This window comes from Cryptomeria japonica, unplaced genomic scaffold (genome assembly GCF_030272615.1).
Source record: "Cryptomeria japonica unplaced genomic scaffold, Sugi_1.0 HiC_scaffold_141, whole genome shotgun sequence".
Taxonomy (NCBI): domain Eukaryota; kingdom Viridiplantae; phylum Streptophyta; class Pinopsida; order Cupressales; family Cupressaceae; genus Cryptomeria; species Cryptomeria japonica.
Genome location: NW_026728963.1, coordinates 150638 through 170000, shown reverse-complemented (window position 1 = coordinate 170000; position 19363 = coordinate 150638). Strand labels below are relative to the sequence as shown.

At 60.5% G+C, this 19363-nt stretch overlaps 2 non-coding genes across 2 annotated transcripts; both read right to left on the bottom strand.

Annotated features, from left to right (window-relative positions):
• Nucleotides 1-4173: 4173 nt before the first annotated feature.
• LOC131866353 (5S ribosomal RNA) lies at nt 4174-4292 on the bottom strand. The gene has a single exon (XR_009364971.1). It is a non-coding gene; the product is annotated as a 5S ribosomal RNA (ribosomal RNA).
• A 7817-nt stretch (nt 4293-12109) lies between these two features.
• Nucleotides 12110-12228, bottom strand: LOC131866363 (5S ribosomal RNA). Its single transcript, XR_009364981.1, has one exon. It is a non-coding gene; the product is annotated as a 5S ribosomal RNA (ribosomal RNA).
• Nucleotides 12229-19363: the final 7135 nt, after the last annotated feature.

Genomic DNA, 19363 nt, shown 5'->3' with positions numbered 1-19363 from the left:
TCGCGTGCACCTTCGCCGGGGTGAGCACCTTGGTGTGCAGACCTTGGTTGGGTTGCGCGCCCTGGTGCGCACCAAGGAGCGCTCTGAAGTGTGCTCCAAGGTGCGGCGTGCACGAAGTCGGAGCCCGGTTTGCCCCGGGTGTGCACCTCGGGTGCGCACCTCGCGTGCACCTTCGCTGCGGTGGGCACCTTGGCTGGGTTGCGCGCCTTGGTGGGCACCATGCAGTGCACGAAGTCGGAGCCCGGATTGCCCCGGGCGCGCACCTCCGCCAGGGTGGGCACCTTGGTGCGCACAACTTGCCTGGGCTGCGCACCAGGAAGGGCTCAAGATGGCACCCGCGTTCCGTTTTTTTCACTATCTTTCAGAACGGAAATTTTAAAATCTCGTTTTTTTTTGCCTTTTCTGGAAATTAGTGAAGGCAGCGCATCAAAGGTGCGCAACGCTGGTGCGAACCTGGGAGCGCTCCGATGTGTGCTCCAAGGTGCGGCGTGCACGAAGTCGGACCCCGGTTTGCCCCGGGTGCGCACCTCGCGTGCACCTTGGTGCGCACACCTTGGCTGGGTTGCGCGCCCTGGTGGGCACCATGGTGCGCACCAAGGAGCGCTCCGAAGTGTGCTCCAAGGTGCGGCGTGCACGAAGTCGGAGCCCGGTTTGCCCCGGGTGCGCACCTCGCGTGCACCTTCGCCGCGGTGGGCACCATGGCGTGCACGAAGTCGGAGCCCGGTTTGCCCCGGGTGCGCACCTCGCGTGCACCTTCGCCGGGGTGGGCACCTTGGTGTGCAGACCTTGGCTGGGTTGCGCGCCCTGGTGGGCACCATGGTGCGCACCAAGGAGCGCTCCGAAGTGTGCTCCAAGGTGCGGCCTGCACGAAGTCGGAGCCCGGTTTGCCCCGGGTGTGCACCTCGGGTGGGCACCTTGGTGCGCATGCCTTGCCTGGGCTGCGCACCAGGGCGGGCTCAAGATGGCACCCGCGTTCCTTTTTTTTCACTATCTTTCAAAACGGAAATTTTAAAATCTCATTTTTTTTTGCCTTTTTCTGGAAATTAGTGAAGGCAGCGCATCAAAGGTGCGCACCTCGCTGCCCACCACGGTGCGCAACGCCGGTGGGCACCCGGGAGTGCTTCGAAGTGTGCTCCAAGGTGCTGCGTGCACGTTGTCGGAGCCCGGTTTGCCCCGGGTGCGCACCTCGCGTGCACCTTCGTCGGGGTGGGCACCTTGGCTGGGTTTGCCCCGGCTGCGCTCCGAAGCGGGGTTATTGGAGCGCCGCCTCTTTTTTTGTCGGAGCGTTTGGTGGGGTTTCTCGCATTGGCTCTTCCGAGGCCCGGTTGCCACCCTGGCGCGCACGAAGTCGGAAGTAGGGTTAATTGCCCGGGTGCGCACCTTTGCCAGGGTGGGCACCTTACCTGGGCTGCGCACCAGGGCGGGCTCAAGATGGCACGCGCGTTCCGTTTTTTTCACTATCTTTCAAAACGGAAATTTTAAAATCTCCTTTTTTTTTTGCCTTTTCTGGAAATTAGTGAAGGCAGCGCATCAAAGGTGCGCACCTCGCTGCCCACCTTGGTGTGCTCTGAGGTGCGCACCCGGGAGCGCTACGAAGTGTGCTCCAAGGTGCGGCGTGCACGTTGTCGGAGCCCGGTTTGCCCCGGGTGCGCACCTCGCCTGCACCTTGGCCGGGGTGGGCACCTTGGCTGGGTTTGCCCAGGGTGCGCTCCGAAGCGGGGTTACTGGAGCGCCCCCTCTTTTTTTGTCAGAGCGTTTGGTGGGGTTTCTCGCATTGGCTCTTCCCAGGCCCGGTTGTTGGGTGCGCTCCCACCCTGGCGCGCGCGAAGTTGGAAGTTGGGTTAATTGCCCGGGCGCGCACCTTCGCCAGGGTGGGCACCTTGGTGCGCACACCTTGGCTGGGCTGCGCACCAGGGCGGGCTCAAGATGGCACCAGCATTCCCTTTTTCTCACTATCTTTCAAAACGGAAATTTTAAAATCTCGTTTTTTTTTTGCCTTTTATGGAAATTAGTGAAGGCATCGCATCAAAGGTGCGCACCTCGCTGCCCACCTTGGTGTGCTCCGAGGTGCCCACCACGGTGCGCAACGCCGGTGCGAACCCGGGAGCGCCCCGATGTGTGCTCCAAGGTGCGGCGTGCACGAAGTCGGACCCCGGTTTGCCCCGGGTGCGCACCTCGCGTGCACCTTGGTGCGCACACCTTGGCTGGGTTGCGCGGCCTGGTGGGCACCATGGTGCGCACCAAGGAGCGCTCCGAAGTGTGCTCCAAGGTGCGGCGTGCACGAAGTCGGAGCCCGGTTTGCCCCGGGTACGCACCTCGCGTGCACCTTCGCCGGGGTGGGCACCTCGGCTGGGTTGCGCGCCCTGGTGCGCACCAAGGAGCGCTCCGAAGTGTGCTCCAAGGTGCGGCGTGCACGAAGTCGGAGCCCGGTTTGCCCCGGGTGCGCACCTCGCGTGCACCTTCGGCGGGGTTGCGCGCCCTGGTGGGCACCATGGTGCGCACCAAGGAGCGCTCCGAAGTGTGCTCCAAGGTGCGGCGTGCACGAAGTCGGAGCCCGGTTTGCCCCGGGTGCGCACCTCGCGTGCACCTTCGGCGGGGTTGCGCGCCCTGGTGGGCACCATGGTGCGCACCAAGGAGCGCTCCGAAGTGTGCTCCAAGGTGCGGCGTGCACGAAGTCGGAGCCCGGTTTGCCCCGGGTGCGCACCTCGCGTGCACCTTCGCCGCGGTGGGCACCATGGCGTGCACGAAGTCGGAGCCCGGTTTGCCCCGGGTGCGCACCTCGCGTGCACCTTCGCCGGGGTGGGCACCTCGGCTGGGTTGCGCGCCCTGGTGCGCACCAAGGAGCGCTCCGAAGTGTGCTCCAAGGTGCGGCGTGCACGAAGTCGGAGCCCGGTTTGCCCCGGGTGCGCACCTCGCGTGCACCTTCGCCAGGGTGGGCACCTCGGTGCGCACACCTTCTCAATGTTTTCTTGCCTTTTCTGGAAATTGGTGAAGGCAGCGCATCAAAGGTGCGCACCTCGGTGTGCTCCGAGGTGCGAACCCGAGAGCGCTCCGAGGTGCCCACGAAGTCGAAAGTCGGGTTAATTGCATTGTTTTCCCCGGGTGCGCTCCGAGGTGCGCAACATCGGCGCGCACCAAGGAGGGCTCCGAAGTGTGCTCCAAGGTGCGCACGATGGCGTGCACCTCTGGTGCGCACGATTCGGAGCTCGGTTTGACCGGGGTGCGCACACCTTGGCTGGGTTGCGCACCTTTTGTGCGCTCCAAGGTGCGCACGAAGTCGGAGCTCGGTTTGCCCCGGGTGCGCACCTTCGCCAGGGTGCGCACCTTGATGCGCACGCCTTGGCTGGGCTGCGCACCTTGGTGGGCGCCATGGTGCGCACCTTTCGTGCGCTCCAAGGTGCGCACGAAGTCGGAGCTCGGTTTGCCCCGGGTGCGCACCTTGGTGGGCGCCATGGTGCACTCCGAGGTGCCCAAGATTGGTGCGCACCAAGGAGCGCTCCGAAGTGCGCTCCAAGGTGCGCGCGAAGTCGAAAGTTGGGTTAATTGTCCGGTTTGCCTCGGGTGCGCACCTTGCGTGCACCTTCGCCAGGGTGGGCGCCTTGGTGCGCACACCTTGGCTGGGCTGCGCACACCTTGGCACCCGCGTTTCCTTCATTTTAAATTTTTTTTTTTTACAATCTCTCAAGTGGGAAATTCTATAATCTCAACTTTTTTTGCCTTTTCAGGAAACTTTTGAATGGAGCGCATCATTGGTGCGCTCCGAAGTGTGCTCCAAAGCTCTCTCCAGCTGCGTGCACCTGCCCCGGCCGCGCACCCGGCCCCGCCCAGCTTCGCTCACCTGTCCCGGGCGTCTGGTGCGGAACCTTAGAGTAAGAAACATCACCGTGCACCTTGGCCAACGTGCGCGACTCGACCGAGCGCGCACTGGCCGAGGTGCACACCGATTTCACCTGGGTGCGCGCGCAGCACCTCGGGCGCACCGGGGTGCGCGCACAACGCCCGGGTTGCACCGTGGCCTGTGTGCTCGGGGCGCCTCGGGTGCGCGCTCGGTGTCGCCCCCGCGCGCGCGGTAGTGCGGGCAGCGCACCCCGGCCCGGCCCGGCCCCGACGAGAACGCAAACGGGCAAAAGGTTTATTCAAATAGCATTGCGATGCCCGGCGAAAAACTAAAAAAGGGTGCAACACCGGGACTTCCCGGGAGGTCACCCATCCCAGTACTACTCCGGCCCAAGCGCGCTTAACTGCGGAGTTCTGATGGGATCCGGTGCACTAACGCTGGTATGATCGCACCCGTTATGAGCTTGTCGCAGTGTGTACTTAGCAAACCGCGACCCACGTGCGAATCCACCCCGGCCACCCACCCCCGTCGAGGTGCACACCCTCCCTCGCGAAGTGCGCCCCGTTCGCCAAGTGTGAGCCCTGCCCGGGTGCGCGCACCTTGCTAGGGCGTCGGGTGTGCACCCGGCCCGGCCTACGTGCGTGCACCTGTAGGGGGCGTCGTGTGCGTGCAGTGTCCCGTCTGCAACGCGGTGCCCACACACCACCTCGGGCGCAACGACCTGCGCTCACATGTGGGCCGAGTGCACCTTGGTGCATGTTCGGGGCGCCTCGGGTGCACGCTCGATCTTGCCCCGGTGCACCAAGGCGCTCGGTTTGCCCCGGGTGCGCACTTGGTGCAAGGTGGGCACCCAAAATAGGGATCAAGCACCAAAACACAAGTTTCGGGATGCAAAATGGGACCCAAGGACCACAAATGCGTTCCAAGACCCATGATGGGTCCACGAGAACAAAAATGTGTTCCGAGACTTAATAAACAAATATTGGGTTTTAGGAGAAGAAACATGCTCTGATGCCCAAAACGAGAATCGACCCCGAAAAGGCCACAGGCCAAAAGTGGGATGCGAGACAAAAAAAAATGGGACCCGAGGACCAAAATTGGGTTCCCAGGTCGAAGACAGGGCAACCGGACAAGAAACGACCTCTAAGGCTCGAAATGAGTCCCGACGACTAAAACTTGACAAGAAGCACCCATCAGGCACCCAACTCGACACCCATGGGATGCCGACCCACCCGGGCTTCCACCTAGCACACCTTGGCACCCACCCACCCTCGCACCCAACCTCGCACCCAACTTAGCACCTTTGAACCCACATTGGCACTCACCCTGACCCTGGCACCTTGGAACCCACATTGGCACTCACCTTGACCCTGGCACCCACCTTTGCACTCACCTTGGGACCCACCCTGGCTCCCACCTCGGCACCCACCCAGACACCCACCTTGGTTCCTTGGCACCCACCTTGGATCCTTGGCACCCACCCCGACACCCACCTTGGCACGCAACTTGGCTACTTGCCACCCACCTTGGCTCCTTGACGCCCACCCCGACAACCACCCCGTGACCTACCCTGGCTAGGGTTGGTGCACACCCACCCTGGTGCCCACCTTGGCACCCACCCTATGACCCACCTTGGCACGCACCTTAGTACCCACCCCGTTACCCACCCTAGGACCCACCCCGTGACCCACCTTGGCCAGGGTGGGTGCCTTGGTGCGCACAACTTGCCTGGGCTGCACACCAGGGCGGGCTCAAGATGGCACCCGCGTTCCGTTTTTTTCACTATCTTTCAAAACGGAAATTTTAAAATCTCATTTTTTTCTTTTTTTTGCCTTTTCTGGAAATTAGTGAAGGCAGCGCATCAAAGGTGCGCAATGCTGGTGCGAACCCGGGAGCGCTCCGATGTGTGCTCCAAGGTGCGGCGTGCACGAAGTCCGAGCCCGGTTTGCCCCGGGTGCGCACCTCGCGTGCACCTTCGCCGGGGTGAGCACCTTGGCTGGGTTGCGCGCCCTGGTGCGTACCAAGGAGCGCTCTGAAGTGTGCTCCAAGGTGCGGCGTGCACGAAGTCGGAGCCCGGTTTGCCCCGGGTGTGCACCTCGGGTGCGCACCTCGCGTGCACCTTCGCTGCGGTGGGCACCTTGGCTGGGTTGCGCGCCTTGGTGGGCACCATGCAGTGCACGAAGTCGGAGCCCGGTTTGCCCCGGGCGCGCACCCCTGCCAGGGTGGGCACCTTGGTGCGCACAACTTGCCTGGGCTGCGCATCAGGAAGGGCTCAAGATGGCACCCGCGTTCCGTTTTTTTCACTATCTTTCAGAACGGAAATTTTAAAATATCGTTTTTTTTTGCCTTTTCTGGAAATTAGTGAAGGCAGCGCATCAAAGGTGCGCAACGCTGGTGCGAACCTGGGAGCGCTCCGATGTGTGCTCCAAGGTGCGGCGTGCACGAAGTCGGAGCCCGGTTTGCCTCGGGTGCGCCCTGGTGGGCACCATGGTGCGCACCAAGGAGCGCTCCGAAGTGTGCTCCAAGGTGCGGCCTGCACGAAGTCGGAGCCCGGTTTGCCCCGGGTGTGCACCTCGAGAGGGCACCTTGGTGCGCATGCCTTGCCTGGGCTGCGCACCAGGGCGGGCTCAAGATGGCACCCGCGTTCCTTTTTTTTCACTATCTTTCAAAACGGAAATTTTAAAATCTCATTTTTTTTTGCCTTTTTCTGGAAATTAGTGAAGGCAGCGCATCAAAGGTGCGCACCTCGCTGCCCACCACGGTGCGCAACGCCGGTGGGCACCCGGGAGTGCTTCGAAGTGTGCTCCAAGGTGCTGCGTGCACGTTGTCGGAGCCCGGTTTGCCCCGGGTGCGCACCTCGCGTGCACCTTCGTCGGGGTGGGCACCTTGGCTTGGTTTGCCCCGGCTGCGCTCCGAAGCGGGGTTATTGGAGCGCCGCCTCTTTTTTTGTCGGAGCGTTTGGTGGGGTTTCTCGCATTGGCTCTTCCGAGGCCCGGTTGCCACCCTGGCGCGCACGAAGTCGGAAGTAGGGTTAATTGCCCGGGTGCGCACCTTTGCCAGGGTGGCACCTTACCTGGGCTGCGCACCAGGGCGGGCTCAAGATGGCACGCGCGTTCCGTTTTTTTCACTATCTTTCAAAACGGAAATTTTAAAATCTCCTTTTTTCTTTGCCTTTTCTGGAAATTAGTGAAGGCAGCGCATCAAAGGTGCGCACCTCGCTGCCCACCTTGGTGTGCTCTGAGGTGCGCACCCGGGAGCGCTACGAAGTGTGCTCCAAGGTGCGGCGTGCACGTTGTCGGAGCCCGGTTTGCCCCGGGTGCGCACCTCGCCTGCACCTTGGCCGGGGTGGGCACCTTGGCTGGGTTTGCCCAGGGTGCGCTCCGAAGCGGGGTTACTGGAGCGCCCCCTCTTTTTTTGTCAGAGAGTTTGGTGGGGTTTCTCGCATTGGCTCTTCCCAGGCCCGGTTGTTGGGTGCGCTCCCACCCTGGCGCGCGCGAAGTTGGAAGTTGGGTTAATTGCCCGGGCGCGCACCTTCGCCAGGGTGGGCACCTTGGTGCGCAAACCTTGGCTGGGCTGCGCACCAGGGCGGGCTCAAGATGGCACCAGCATTCCCTTTTTCTCACTATCTTTCAAAACGGAAATTTTAAAATCTCGTTTTTTTTTTGCCTTTTATGGAAATTAGTGAAGGCATCGCATCAAAGGTGCGCACCTCGCTGCCCACCTTGGTGTGCTCCGAGGTGCCCACCACGGTGCGCAACGCCGGTGCGAACCCGGGAGCGCCCCGATGTGTGCTCCAAGGTGCGGCGTGCACGAAGTCGGACCCCGGTTTGCCCCGGGTGCGCACCTCGCGTGCACCTTGGTGCGCACACCTTGGCTGGGTTGCGCGGCCTGGTGGGCACCATGGTGCGCACCAAGGAGCGCTCCGAAGTGTGCTCCAAGGTGCGGCGTGCACGAAGTCGGAGCCCGGTTTGCCCCGGGTGCGCACCTTCGCCGCGGTGGGCACCATGGCGTGCACGAAGTCGGAGCCCGGTTTGCCCCGGGTGCGCACCTCGCGTGCACCTTCGCCGGGGTGGGCACCTCGGCTGGGTTGCGCGCCCTGGTGCGCACCAAGGAGCGCTCTGAAGTGTGCTCCAAGGTGCGGCGTGCACGAAGTCGGAGCCCGGTTTGCCCCGGGTGTGCACCTCGGGTGCGCACCTCGCGTGCACCTTCGCTGCGGTGGGCACCTTGGCTGGGTTGCGCGCCTTGGTGGGCACCATGCAGTGCACGAAGTCGGAGCCCGGATTGCCCCGGGCGCGCACCTCCGCCAGGGTGGGCACCTTGGTGCGCACAACTTGCCTGGGCTGCGCACCAGGAAGGGCTCAAGATGGCACCCGCGTTCCGTTTTTTTCACTATCTTTCAGAACGGAAATTTTAAAATCTCGTTTTTTTTTGCCTTTTCTGGAAATTAGTGAAGGCAGCGCATCAAAGGTGCGCAACGCTGGTGCGAACCTGGGAGCGCTCCGATGTGTGCTCCAAGGTGCGGCGTGCACGAAGTCGGACCCCGGTTTGCCCCGGGTGCGCACCTCGCGTGCACCTTGGTGCGCACACCTTGGCTGGGTTGCGCGCCCTGGTGGGCACCATGGTGCGCACCAAGGAGCGCTCCGAAGTGTGCTCCAAGGTGCGGCGTGCACGAAGTCGGAGCCCGGTTTGCCCCGGGTGCGCACCTCGCGTGCACCTTCGCCGCGGTGGGCACCATGGCGTGCACGAAGTCGGAGCCCGGTTTGCCCCGGGTGCGCACCTCGCGTGCACCTTCGCCGGGGTGGGCACCTTGGTGTGCAGACCTTGGCTGGGTTGCGCGCCCTGGTGGGCACCATGGTGCGCACCAAGGAGCGCTCCGAAGTGTGCTCCAAGGTGCGGCCTGCACGAAGTCGGAGCCCGGTTTGCCCCGGGTGTGCACCTCGGGTGGGCACCTTGGTGCGCATGCCTTGCCTGGGCTGCGCACCAGGGCGGGCTCAAGATGGCACCCGCGTTCCTTTTTTTTCACTATCTTTCAAAACGGAAATTTTAAAATCTCATTTTTTTTTGCCTTTTTCTGGAAATTAGTGAAGGCAGCGCATCAAAGGTGCGCACCTCGCTGCCCACCACGGTGCGCAACGCCGGTGGGCACCCGGGAGTGCTTCGAAGTGTGCTCCAAGGTGCTGCGTGCACGTTGTCGGAGCCCGGTTTGCCCCGGGTGCGCACCTCGCGTGCACCTTCGTCGGGGTGGGCACCTTGGCTGGGTTTGCCCCGGCTGCGCTCCGAAGCGGGGTTATTGGAGCGCCGCCTCTTTTTTTGTCGGAGCGTTTGGTGGGGTTTCTCGCATTGGCTCTTCCGAGGCCCGGTTGCCACCCTGGCGCGCACGAAGTCGGAAGTAGGGTTAATTGCCCGGGTGCGCACCTTTGCCAGGGTGGGCACCTTACCTGGGCTGCGCACCAGGGCGGGCTCAAGATGGCACGCGCGTTCCGTTTTTTTCACTATCTTTCAAAACGGAAATTTTAAAATCTCCTTTTTTTTTTGCCTTTTCTGGAAATTAGTGAAGGCAGCGCATCAAAGGTGCGCACCTCGCTGCCCACCTTGGTGTGCTCTGAGGTGCGCACCCGGGAGCGCTACGAAGTGTGCTCCAAGGTGCGGCGTGCACGTTGTCGGAGCCCGGTTTGCCCCGGGTGCGCACCTCGCCTGCACCTTGGCCGGGGTGGGCACCTTGGCTGGGTTTGCCCAGGGTGCGCTCCGAAGCGGGGTTACTGGAGCGCCCCCTCTTTTTTTGTCAGAGCGTTTGGTGGGGTTTCTCGCATTGGCTCTTCCCAGGCCCGGTTGTTGGGTGCGCTCCCACCCTGGCGCGCGCGAAGTTGGAAGTTGGATTAATTGCCCGGGCGCGCACCTTCGCCAGGGTGGGCACCTTGGTGCGCACACCTTGGCTGGGCTGCGCACCAGGGCGGGCTCAAGATGGCACCAGCATTCCCTTTTTCTCACTATCTTTCAAAACGGAAATTTTAAAATCTCGTTTTTTTTTTGCCTTTTATGGAAATTAGTGAAGGCATCGCATCAAAGGTGCGCACCTCGCTGCCCACCTTGGTGTGCTCCGAGGTGCCCACCACGGTGCGCAACGCCGGTGCGAACCCGGGAGCGCCCCGATGTGTGCTCCAAGGTGCGGCGTGCACGAAGTCGGACCCCGGTTTGCCCCGGGTGCGCACCTCGCGTGCACCTTGGTGCGCACACCTTGGCTGGGTTGCGCGGCCTGGTGGGCACCATGGTGCGCACCAAGGAGCGCTCCGAAGTGTGCTCCAAGGTGCGGCGTGCACGAAGTCGGAGCCCGGTTTGCCCCGGGTACGCACCTCGCGTGCACCTTCGCCGGGGTGGGCACCTCGGCTGGGTTGCGCGCCCTGGTGCGCACCAAGGAGCGCTCCGAAGTGTGCTCCAAGGTGCGGCGTGCACGAAGTCGGAGCCCGGTTTGCCCCGGGTGCGCACCTTCGCCGCGGTGCGCACCATGGCGTGCACGAAGTCGGAGCCCGGTTTGCCCCGGGTGCGCACCTCGCGTGCACCTTCGGCGGGGTTGCGCGCCCTGGTGGGAACCATGGTGCGCACCAAGGAGCGCTCCGAAGTGTGCTCCAAGGTGCGGCGTGCACGAAGTCGGAGCCCGGTTTGCCCCGGGTGCGCACCTCGCGTGCACCTTCGGCGGGGTTGCGCGCCCTGGTGGGCACCATGGTGCGCACCAAGGAGCGCTCCGAAGTGTGCTCCAAGGTGCGGCGTGCACGAAGTCGGAGCCCGGTTTGCCCCGGGTGCGCACCTCGCGTGCACCTTCGCCGCGGTGGGCACCATGGCGTGCACGAAGTCGGAGCCCGGTTTGCCCCGGGTGCGCACCTCGCGTGCACCTTCGCCGGGGTGGGCACCTCGGCTGGGTTGCGCGCCCTGGTGCGCACCAAGGAGCGCTCCGAAGTGTGCTCCAAGGTGCGGCGTGCACGAAGTCGGAGCCCGGTTTGCCCCGGGTGCGCACCTCGCGTGCACCTTCGCCAGGGTGGGCACCTCGGTGCGCACACCTTCTCATTGTTTTCTTGCCTTTTCTGGAAATTGGTGAAGGCAGCGCATCAAAGGTGCGCACCTCGGTGTGCTCCGAGGTGCGAACCCGAGAGCGCTCCGAGGTGCCCACGAAGTCGAAAGTCGGGTTAATTGCATTGTTTTCCCCGGGTGCGCTCCGAGGTGCGCAACATCGGCGCGCACCAAGGAGGGCTCCGAAGTGTGCTCCAAGGTGCGCACGATGGCGTGCACCTCTGGTGCGCACGATTCGGAGCTCGGTTTGACCGGGGTGCGCACACCTTGGCTGGGTTGCGCACCTTTTGTGCGCTCCAAGGTGCGCACGAAGTCGGAGCTCGGTTTGCCCCGGGTGCGCACCTTCGCCAGGGTGCGCACCTTGATGCGCACGCCTTGGCTGGGCTGCGCACCTTGGTGGGCGCCATGGTGCGCACCTTTCGTGCGCTCCAAGGTGCGCACGAAGTCGGAGCTCGGTTTGCCCCGGGTGCGCACCTTGGTGGGCGCCATGGTGCACTCCGAGGTGCCCAAGATTGGTGCGCACCAAGGAGCGCTCCGAAGTGCGCTCCAAGGTGCGCGCGAAGTCGAAAGTTGGGTTAATTGTCCGGTTTGCCTCGGGTGCGCACCTTGCGTGCACCTTCGCCAGGGTGGGCGCCTTGGTGCGCACACCTTGGCTGGGCTGCGCACACCTTGGCACCCGCGTTTCCTTCATTTTAAATTTTTTTTTTTTACAATCTCTCAAGTGGGAAATTCTATAATCTCAACTTTTTTTGCCTTTTCAGGAAACTTTTGAATGGAGCGCATCATTGGTGCGCTCCGAAGTGTGCTCCAAAGCTCTCTCCAGCTGCGTGCACCTGCCCCGGCCGCGCACCCGGCCCCGCCCAGCTTCGCTCACCTGTCCCGGGCGTCTGGTGCGGAACCTTAGAGTAAGAAACATCACCGTGCACCTTGGCCAACGTGCGCGACTCGACCGAGCGCGCACTGGCCGAGGTGCACACCGATTTCACCTGGGTGCGCGCGCAGCACCTCGGGCGCACCGGGGTGCGCGCACAACGCCCGGGTTGCACCGTGGCCTGTGTGCTCGGGGTGCCTCGGGTGCGCGCTCGGTGTCGCCCCCGCGCGCGCGGTAGTGCGGGCAGCGCACCCCGGCCCGGCCCGGCCCCGACGAGAACGCAAACGGGCAAAAGGTTTATTCAAATAGCATTGCGACGCCCGGCGAAAAACTAAAAAAGGGTGCAACACCGGGACTTCCCGGGAGGTCACCCATCCCAGTACTACTCCGGCCCAAGCGCGCTTAACTGCGGAGTTCTGATGGGATCCGGTGCACTAATGCTGGTATGATCGCACCCGTTATGAGCTTGTCGCAGTGTGTACTTAGCAAACCGCGACCCACGTGCGAATCCACCCCGGCCACCCACCCCCGTCGAGGTGCACACCCTCCCTCGCGAAGTGCGCCCCGTTCGCCAAGTGTGAGCCCTGCCCGGGTGCGCGCACCTTGCTAGGGCGTCGGGTGTGCACCCGGCCCGGCCTACGTGCGTGCACCTGGAGGGGGCGTCGTGTGCGTGCAGTGTCCCGTCTGCAACGCGGTGCCCACACACCACCTCGGGCGCAACGACCTGCGCTCACATGTGGGCCGAGTGCACCTTGGTGCATGTTCGGGGCGCCTCGGGTGCACGCTCGATCTTGCCCCGGTGCACCAAGGCGCTCGGTTTGCCCCGGGTGCGCACTTGGTGCAAGGTGGGCACCCAAAATAGGGATCAAGCACCAAAACACAAGTTTCGGGATGCAAAATGGGACCCAAGGACCACAAATGCGTTCCAAGACCCATGATGGGTCCACGAGAACAAAAATGTGTTCCGAGACTTAATAAACAAATATTGGGTTTTAGGAGAAGAAACATGCTCTGATGCCCAAAACGAGAATCGACCCCGAAAAGGCCACAGGCCAAAAGTGGGATGCGAGACAAAAAAAAATGGGACCCGAGGACCAAAATTGGGTTCCCAGGTCGAAGACAGGGCAACCGGACAAGAAACGACCTCTAAGGCTCGAAATGAGTCCCGACGACTAAAACTTGACAAGAAGCACCCATCAGGCACCCAACTCGACACCCATGGGATGCCGACCCACCCGGGCTTCCACCTAGCACACCTTGGCACCCACCCACCCTCGCACCCAACCTCGCACCCAACTTAGCACCTTTGAACCCACATTGGCACTCACCCTGACCCTGGCACCTTGGAACCCACATTGGCACTCACCTTGACCCTGGCACCCACCTTTGCACTCACCTTGGGACCCACCCTGGCTCCCACCTCGGCACCCACCCAGACACCCACCTTGGTTCCTTGGCACCCACCTTGGATCCTTGGCACCCACCCCGACACCCACCTTGGCACGCAACTTGGCTACTTGCCACCCACCTTGGCTCCTTGACGCCCACCCCGACAACCACCCCGTGACCTACCCTGGCTAGGGTTGGTGCACACCCACCCTGGTGCCCACCTTGGCACCCACCCTATGACCCACCTTGGCACGCACCTTAGTACCCACCCCGTTACCCACCCTAGGACCCACCCCGTGACCCACCTTGGCCAGGGTGGGTGCACCCACCCTGGTGCCCACCTTGGCACCCACCCATCCTAGCACCCAGCCTGTGACCGGGCTTGGAACCCAACCTTGCACCCGCACCCGTCTTGGCCAGTGTGGGTGCGCACCCATCCTGGCACCCACGTTGTGACACACCCTTTAACCCACGCACCCTAGCACCCACGTTGGCACCCACCTTGGAACCCAACCTAGCAACTTGGCACCCACCCCGTGACCCACCTTGGCATCCACCATAGCAGTCGCCGACTTGGCACCCACCTCGGCACCCACCTTGACACTTGTGGACCCACCTTGCCACTCACCCTAGCATCGACCCATCCTAGCACCCACCCTGGCACCTTTGCACCCTAGCACTCACCCATCCTAGCACCTAACCTGTGACCCACCTTGACACTCACCCTCGCACCCACCTTGGAACCCAACCTAGCACCCACCCACCCTGACACCAACCCTAGCACCTACCCACCCTTGCACCCACCCTGTGACCCATCTTGGCACCCACCCATCCTACCACTCAACCTATCACCCACCTTCTCACCCACCTTGGCATCCACCTTAGCACCCACCCACACTGGCACCTTGGCACCCACCTCGGGCAAGGTGGGTGCACACCCACCCTGGCACCCAATTTAGAACCCACCGAGCATGTTACCCACCTTGGCACCCACATTGCAGCCCACCCTAGTACCCACCCTATGACCCACATTGGCATCCACACCCTAGCACCCAGGCACCTCGACACCCGCCTTGACACCCACCCTAGCACTGAACCTGTGACCCACCTTGGAACTCACCCTAGAACCCACCCACCCTGTGAACCACCTTGGCATCCACCTTAGCACCCACCCACCTTGGCACCCACTCTAGCACTCACCCATCCTAACACCCAACTTGTTACCCACCTTGGCACCCGCCCTCGCGTCCACCTTGAAACCCACCCTAGCACCCACCCACGCAGGAGCCCACCTTGGCACCCAACCTAACACCCACGCATCCTGGCACCCAACTTGTGACCCACCTTGGAACCCACCCTAGTACCCACCTTTGAACCCACTATATCACCAACCCACCTTGGCACCCACCCTATGACCCTCTTTGGAATCCACCCTAGCACGCACCCACCCTGGCACCCACCATGGAGCGCACCCTAGCACCCACCCACCTCGGCACGCACCTCAACACCCACCTTGGTGTGCGCACTGCGCCAACCTCTCAAAGACCCTATGTGGTGCGCTCCAAAGTGTACACCTTTGGTGCGCTCCAAGGTGCGCACCTTTGGTGCACACCGAGGTGCACACCAAAGTGTGCACCGAGGTGAGCACCAAAGTGCACTCCAGGGTGCACACCAAGGCGTGCACCTTTGGTGCGGTCAATGCAAACGAATTCGGAAGTTGGGGTCGATGTCCTAATCGCTGCTGCAGACTACACGTATGAGAATCGGACAAATAGCTTTATATAGGGGAGGTGTTGCGTTTGATGGGTCGACTCCCCTGGTTGTGTGCACTGCACCAACTTCAAAGACCCTGTCTTGTTTAAGAAGTCAAAAGTTGGGGTGGATGTCCTAATCATTGCTGCAGTCTACGCATGTATGAGAATCAGACAAATAGCTTATATAGGGGAGGTGTTGCATTCGGTGGGTTGACTCCCCTGGTTGTGCGCACTGCGCCAACCTCAAAGACCCCGCATAGCAGAAGAAGTCGGAAGTCGGATTTTGGTGAGCACCAAGGCGTGCACCTTTGGTGCGGTCAACGCAGACGAATTCAGAAGTTGGGGTGGATGTCCTAATCGTTGTTGCAGGCTACACATGTATGAGAATCAGACAAATAGCTTATATAGGGGAGGTGTTGGGTTTGATGGGTCAACTCCCTTGGTTGTGCGCATTACGCCAACCTCAAAGACCTTGTTTTCGTTAAGAAGTCAAAAGTTGGGGTCAATGTCCTAATGGCTCCTGCAGGCTACACATGTATGAGAATCGGACAAATAGCTTATATAGGGGAGGTGTTGGGTTTGATGGGTCGACTCCCCTGGTTGTGCGCATTACGTCAACCTCAAAGACCTTGTTTTCGTTAAGAAGTCAAAAGTTGGGGTCGATGTCCTAATTGCTCCTGTAGACTACACATGTATGAGAATCAGACAAATAGCTTATATAGGGGAGGTGTTGGGTTTGATGGGTTGACTCCCCTAGTTGTTCGCATTACACCAACCTCAAAGACCTTGTTTTCGTTTAGAAGCCGAAAGTTGGGGTCGATGTCCTAATTGCTCCTGCAGGCTACGCATGTATGAGAATCAGACAAATAGCTTATATAGGGGAGGTGTTGGGTTTGATGGGTCGACTCCCCTGGTTGTGCGCATTGCGCCAACCTCAAAGACCCTGCATTGCGGATGAAGTCGAAAGTCAGAGTTTGGTGTGCTACAAGGTGTGGTCGAAGGTGCTCACCTAGGTGTGCACCTTTGGAGCACAGGAAAAGTGCCCTCCAAAAGTGCGCACCTTTGGAGTGCACAAAAGTGCCCTCCAAAAGTGCGCACCTTTGGAGCGCAGAAAAGTGCCCTCCAAAAAGTGCCCTCCAAAAGTGCGCACCTTTGGAGCGCAGAAAAGTGCCCTCCAAAAGTGCGCACCTTTGGAGCGCAGAAAAGTGCCCTCCAAAAAGTGCCCTCCAAAAGTGCGCACCTTTGGAGCGCAGAAAAGTGCCCTCCAAAAGTGCGCACCTTTGGAGCGCAGAAAAGTGCCCTCCAAAAAGTGCCCTCCAAAAGTGCGCACCTTTGGAGCGCAGAAAAGTGCCCTCCAAAAAGTGCCCTCCAAAAGTGCGCACCTTTGGAGCGCAGAAAAGTGCCCTCCAAAAAGTGCCCTCCAAAAGTGCGCACCTTTGGAGCGCAGAAAAGTGCCCTCCAAAAAGTGCCCTCCAAAAGTGCGCACCTTTGGAGCGCAGAAAAGTGCCCTCCAAAAAGTGCCCTCCAAAAGTGCGCACCTTTGGAGCGCAGAAAAGTGCCCTCCAAAAGTGCGCACCTTTGGAGCGCACAAAAGTGCCCTCCAAAAGTGCGCACTTTTGGTGCGCACCAAGGCGCTGGTTCGGTCGTTGCAGGCGAGTTCGGAAGTTGGGGTCGATGTCCTGAGCGGAGGTGCAAACTACACAGGTGTCGGAATCGGACAAATAGCTTATATAGGGGAGGTGTATGCTTCGATGGGTCGACTCCCCAGGTTGAGCGCACCGCGCCAACCTCAAAGACCCTACGGTATGGATGAAGTCGGAAGTTGGGTCCGATGACCAATTCGATTAGTAGGTATGCTCATGAGGTCGGAATTTGGGTCCGATGACCTGCCATGTGCAGGAAGGCGAATGTTGACACTGTGCGTTGCAAGGTGCACACCAAGGCGCTGGTGCGGTCTTTTTAGTCGAGTTCGGAAGTTGGGGTCGATGTCCTGATCGGAGGTGCAAGCTACACAGGTGTGGGAATCGGACAAATAGCTTATATAGGGGAGGTGTATGCTTCGTTGGATCGACTCCCCGGGTTGAGCGCACCGCGCCAACCTCAAAGACCCTACGGTATGGATGAAGTCGGAAGTTGGGTCCGATGACCGATTCGATATGTAGGCATACTCGCGAGGTCGGAATTTGGGTCCGATGACCTGCCACGTGCAGGAAGGCGAATGTTGGCACTGTGCGTTGCAAGGTGCGCACCAAGGCGCTGGTTCGGTCGTTGGAGGCGAGTTCGGAAGTTGGGGTCGATGTCTTGATCGGAGGTGCAAACTACACAGGTGTGGGAATCGGACAAATAGCTTATATAGGGGAGGTGTATGCTTCGTTGGGTCGACTCCCCGGGTTGAGCGCACCGCGCCAACCTCAAAGACCCTACGGTATGGATGAAGTCGGAAGTTGGGTCCGATGACCGATTCGATATGTAGGCATACTCGCGAGGTCGGAATTTGGGTCCGATGACCTGCCATGTGCAGGAAGGCGAATGTTGGGACTGTGCGTCGCAAGGTGCGCACCAAGGCGCTGGTGCCGTCGTTGCAGTCGAGTTCGGAAGTTGGGGTCGATGTCCTGGTCAGAGGTGCAAACTACACAGGTGTGGGAATCGGACAAATAGCTTATATAGGGGAGGTGTATGCTTCGATGGGTCGACTCCCTGGGTTGAGCGCACCGCGCCAACCTCAAAGACCCTACAGTATGGATGAAGTCGGAAGTTGGGTCCGATGACCGATTCGATACGTAGGCATATTGGCGAGGTCTGAATTTGTGTCCGATGACCTGCCATGCGCAGGAAGGCGGAATTTGGGTCCGATGACCGAGTTGATGGCGTGCCATGCGCAGAAAGGCGGAATTTGGGTCCGATGACCGAGTTGATGTTGATGGCCCGCCATGCACAGGAAGGCGGAATTTGGGTCCGATGACCGATTTGAAGGCGTGCCATACGCAAAAAGGCGGAGTTTGGGTCCGATGACCGAGTTGATATTGATGGCCCGCCATGCGCAGGAAGGCGGAATTTGGGTCCGATGACCTGACATACGCATGGAGTCCGACTCGGGGGCCGATGTTCGATTCGATGACTTGCATTGTGGGTAAAGTCGGAAGTTGTGGTCTTTGACCCGATTCGATGACCAGACTTCGGCTGCTTGAGAATCGGACAAATAACTTATATAGGGGAGGTAGTGTTCTCGAGCATCCTCCCCCCGTGCCCGTTTATGTCGATTGATGTTGGTGCTCGACTGGTTGGAGCGCTCGGATGCAAAAATCTTGCACCAGGATTTATCGATTGTGATGGACACGGCAAGTCTCCTGATTGCTATGCAGGAGCTCATCGTGAATCTCTATGCGGCCTTGGTATGGACTCGACCTGCGGAATGGTTCGGCAATGGTAGTCGCTCCAACACGTCCTTGCAATGGCCACAGAGGTGATTCGACTAGAGCTCCAGTCTAGCTTTTGGGTTGCTTGGCGGACTGGTATAGCCGCGATCGAGTTCCGGCCATGAACGTTTTAGATAGCTCTTGGGCTTTCTGGGACGGAAGTCGGAAGTTTGGGCTGTTGTCCGATTTGATGACCATTCTTCGGATGTGTGAGAATCGGACAAATAACTTATATAGGGGACTGTGTTGTCTCACGCAGCCCCCTCCGTGCCCCTCTATCTCGACCGATGTTGGTGCTTGAAAGGGTTGGGATCGCTCGGATTTATAAACGTGCACCACCATTTGTCGAGTGTGAGGGACGCGGCAGGTCTCCTAAATGCTATGCGGGCGCTCTCTGAGAATCTCTATCCGGCCTCGACACAGACTAGTCTTGCTGAATGGTTTGGCACTGGTAGTCGATCCAACACGTCGTTGTTGTGGCCGCCTAGGCGATTCGATTCGAGCCCCCGTCTAGCTTTTGGGTTGCTTGGCGGATTTTGCCCTATCCGCAAGTGAGCTCGGTCCCTAAACGTTCGAGAAACCCGATTGCTATGCGCCGACTCTCTTTCTTGCGAGCCTCCATCTAGCTTTTGGGTCTCTACGGAACGGAAGTCGGAATCTGGGACCGTTGTTTGATTCGACGAGGCAGACTACGGTTGTGCGAGAATCGGACAAATAACTTATATAGGGGAGGTGTTGACTGGAGCATTCTCCCCCGTGCCCCTCTAACTCGACCAATGCTGGCGCTCGAACGGTGGTAGCGCTCGGATTTTCATTGAGCGCCAGCATTGGTCGATTTAGAGGGGCATGCGAGATTCCCGAATGCTATGCGAGGGCTCTAACGGAAATGTCTATTGGTTTCGGTATGGATGCAATTGCGAGTGGTTCGGCAAAGGTAGTCGTTCCGATGCGTCCATGTCGTGGCCAAATCGATAATTCGATTTGAGCCCTCGTATAGCATTTGGGTCTCTCGATGTGATTCCGCATTCCAGTC